Source organism: Oncorhynchus keta, unplaced genomic scaffold (assembly GCF_023373465.1).
Source record: "Oncorhynchus keta strain PuntledgeMale-10-30-2019 unplaced genomic scaffold, Oket_V2 Un_contig_5372_pilon_pilon, whole genome shotgun sequence".
NCBI classification, from domain to species: domain Eukaryota; kingdom Metazoa; phylum Chordata; class Actinopteri; order Salmoniformes; family Salmonidae; genus Oncorhynchus; species Oncorhynchus keta.
Genome location: NW_026288256.1, coordinates 131,435 through 135,520, shown reverse-complemented (window position 1 = coordinate 135,520; position 4,086 = coordinate 131,435). Strand labels below are relative to the sequence as shown.

Here is a 4,086-nt window from a genome sequence, read left to right as displayed (position 1 = left end):
TAGCAATAGCCTTAGCACTGGTCTCTCCTCTGGGCCCACAGGTACAGCATCTGATAGCAATAGCATTAGCATTGGTCTCTCCTCTGGGCCCCCAGGTACAGCATCTGATAGCAATTAGCATTAGCACTGGTCTCTCCTCTGGGCCCCAGGTACAGCATCTGATAGCAATAGCATTAGCTGGTCTCTCCTCTGGGCCCTAGGTATAGCATCTGAGCAATTAGCATTAGCACTGGTCTCTCCTCTGGGCCCCGGTATAGCATCTGATAGCAATAGCATTAGCACTGGTCTCTCCTCTGGGCCCCTGCCAAGGTACAGCATCTGATAGCAATAGCATTAGCATTGGTCTCTCCTCTGGGCCCCCAGGTACAGCATCTGATAGCAATAGCATTAGCACTGGTCTCTCCTCTGGGCCCACAGGTACAGCATCTGATAGCAATAGCATTAGCACTGGTCTCTCCTCTGGGCCCCAAGGTACAGCATCTGATAGCAATAGCATTAGCACTGGTCTCTCCTCTGGGCCCCCAGGTACAGCATCTGATAGCAATAGCACTGGTCAGGTACAGCATCTGATAGCTATTAGCACTGGTCCCACAGGTACAGCATCTGATAGCAATAGCATTAGCACTGGTCTCTCCTCTGGGCCCCCAGGTACAGCATCTGATAGCAATAGCATTAGCACTGGTCTCTCCTCTGGGCCCAAGGTACAGCATCTGATAGCAATAGCATTAGCACTGGTCTCCTCTGGGCCCCCGGTACAGCATCTGATAGCAATAGCATAGCACTGGTCTCTCCTCTGGGCCCACAGGTATCATCTGATAGCAATAGCATTAGCACTGGTCTCTCCTCTGGGCCCACAGGTACAGCATCTGATAGCAATAGCATTAGCACTGGTCTCTCCTCTGGGCCCCCAGGTACAGCATCTGATAGCAATAGCATTAGCACTGGTCTCTCCTCTGGGCCCACAGGTACAGCATCTGATAGCAATAGCATTAGCATTGGTCTCTCCTCTGGGCCCCCAGGTACAGCATCTGATAGCAATTAGCATTAGCACTGGTCTCTCCTCTGGGCCCACAGGTACAGCATCTGATAGCAATAGCATTCGCACTGGTCTCTCCTCTGGGCCCCCGGTATAGCATCTGATAGCAATAGCCTTAGCACTGGTCTCTCCTCTGGGCCCACAGGTACAGCATCTGATAGCAATAGCATTAGCATTGGTCTCTCCTCTGGGCCCCCAGGTACAGCATCTGATAGCAATAGCATTAGCACTGGTCTCTCCTCTGGGCCCACATCTGGTTAGCATTGGTCTCTCCTCTGGGCCCCCAGGTACAGGTACAGCATCTGATAGCAATAGCATTCGCACTGGTCTCTCCTCTGGGCCCCCAGGTATAGCATCTGATAGCAATAGCATTAGCACTGGTCTCTCCTCTGGGCCCCCAGGTATAGCATCTGATAGCAATAGCATTAGCACTGGTCTCTCCTCTGGGCCCACAGGTACAGCATCTGATAGCAATAGCCTTAGCACTGGTCTCTCCTCTGGGCCCCAGGTACAGCATCTGATAGCAATAGCATTAGCACTGGTCTCTCCTCTGGGCCCCCGGTATAGCATCTGATAGCAATAGCATTAGCACTGGTCTCTCCTCTGGGCCCCCAGGTATAGCATCTGATAGCAATAGCATTAGCACTGGTCTCTCCTCTGGGCCCCGGTATAGCATCTGATAGCAATAGCATTAGCACTGGTCTCTCCTCTGGGCCCCTGCAGGTACAGCATCTGATAGCAATAGCATTAGCACTGGTCTCTCCTCTGGGGCTGGCCCATTAGCACTGGTCTCTCCTCTCGGCCCCTGCCAAGGTACAGCATCTGATAGCAATAGCATTAGCATTGGTCTCTCCTCTGGGCCCCCAGGTACAGCATCTGATAGCAATAGCATTAGCACTGGTCTCTCCTCTGGGCCCCAGGTACAGCATCTGATAGCAATAGCATTAGCACTGGTCTCTCCTCTGGGCCCCTGCCAAGGTACAGCATCTGATAGCAATAGCATTAGCACTGGTCTCTCCTCTGGGCCCACAGGTACAGCATCTGATAGCAATAGCATTCGCACTGGTCTCTCCTCTGGGCCCCCGGTATAGCATCTGATAGCAATAGCTTTAGCACTGGTCTCTCCTCTGGGCCCCCGGTATAGTATCTGATAGCAATAGCATTAGCACTGGTCTCTCCTCTGGGCCCCTGCCAAGGTACAGCATCTGATAGCAATAGCTGCCAAGGTACAGCATCTGATAGCAATAGCATTAGCACTGGTCTCTCCTCTGGGCCCTCAGGTACAGCATCTGATAGCAATAGCATTAGCACTGGTCTCTCCTCTGGGCCCCTGCCAAGGTACAGCATCTGATAGCAATAGCATTAGCATTGGTCTCTCCTCTGGGCCCCCAGGTACAGCATCTGATAGCAATAGCATTAGCACTGGTCTCTCCTCTGGGCCCCCAGGTATAGCATCTGATAGCAATAGCATTAGCACAGGTCTCTCCTCTGGGCCCACTGTCAGCTACGGAGTCTCACAGCACGGAGTTCACTCAGCTACGTCTGAGCTCACTGGCAGCTACGAGTTATTAAAGACTCAGCAGCAGAACACATTAAGACTACGGAGTCTCAGCACTACGTTCTCACTGTCAGCACAAACCAAGTCCTTACTGATTGGTTCTCACTGACTGGTCCTTACTGACTGGTCCTTACTGAGCTGGTCCTCACTGACTGGTTCTCACTGAGCTACGGTTCTCACTGACTGGTTCTTACTGACTGGTCCTTACTGACTGGTTCAACCAGCTACGAGTCTCACTGTACTACTGAATCTCACTGTCAGCTACATTTTAATGAAGACTGCGAAGACGACAATCATTTGAAACTGTTTTTCTGAAATTATGCAAAACATTTTGAAAAAATGTTGCCAGCATAAAAGGTTGGGTTTGGAAATAACGGAGGACAATATTCAATCAAAACCTGTAACTGGATTTCTGTACATCAAAGAGGAATCCATAAATCAAACAATCCAATCCAAGACTTCAATAAACCCATGAAACAAAATGAAAATGTGTGTTTTAGACTTTCCTTGAAAATGTGGTGACCAGTTATGATTGAATAGTTCCCTAGCAACACAATCTCACCATGGGTAGTCCATATTTCAGATGTGTGTTGGGAATGAAAACAAAATGTTTGGGGTAATATGGATTGTATATTTGCTCCAACAGTGTTTGGAGTAACACTCAAGGTTGCTATGTAACGTTTCTTAAATGAGTAATAAACTATTTTATAACGTAACAAAAGGCTACAGTCTTTTATTCAAATAAAATCATTCATGTGATCACATTTTTATTCCACATTTAGCCGTGACGAGAACACTTAGTCTGCATCCTAAATGGCTTCCTGTTCCCTATAGTGCCTTCATTACGTAGCTCACTGTCAGCTACGGAGAACACTTAGTCTGCATCCCAAATGGCTTCCTGTTCCCTATAGTGCCTTCATTTAGCCGTGTCAGCTACGAGTCTCACTTAGTCTGCATCCCAAATGGCTTCCTGTTCCTATAGTGCCTTCATTTAGCCGTGACGAGAACACTTAGCTGCATCCCAAATGGCTTCCTGTTCCCTATAGTGCCACTGTCAGCTAGCCGTCAGCTACGAGAACACTTAGTCTGCATCCCAAATGGCTTCACTGTTCCCTATAGTCTCCTTCATTTAGCCGTCAGCTACGAGTCTCACTGTCAGTCTGCATCCCAAATGGCTTCCTGTTCCCTATAGTGCCTTCATTTAGCCGGAGTCTCACTGTCAGAACACTCCCCTAGTCTGCATCCCAAATGGAGTCTCACTGTCCTACTATAGTGCTACGAGTCTCACTGTCAGCTACGTGACTGTCAGCTAACACTGTCAGCTGCATCCAAATGGCTTCCGTAGTCTCACTATAGTGCCTCTCATTTAGCTACGTGACGAGAACACTTAGTCTGCATCCCAAATGGCTTCCTGTTCAGCTACGGAGTCTCACTTCATTTAGCCGTGACGAGAACACTTCAGTCTGCATCCCAAATGGTTCACTGTTCAGCT

The 4,086-nt window shown here is 49.1% G+C and overlaps 1 long non-coding RNA gene across 2 annotated transcripts; it reads left to right on the top strand.

Annotated features, from left to right (window-relative positions):
* The first annotated feature begins 250 nt into the window (after nucleotides 1-250).
* LOC127925246 (uncharacterized) lies at nucleotides 251-2,526 on the top strand. Of its 2 annotated transcripts, none has more exons than XR_008120190.1 (3): nucleotides 251-309; nucleotides 1,020-1,074; nucleotides 1,957-2,526. It is a non-coding gene; the product is annotated as an uncharacterized LOC127925246 (long non-coding RNA). The 2 variants fall into 2 exon arrangements; XR_008120189.1 differs by having other exon boundaries at nucleotides 254-309; nucleotides 858-1,074; nucleotides 2,069-2,526.
* The last annotated feature ends 1,560 nt before the right edge of the window (nucleotides 2,527-4,086 follow it).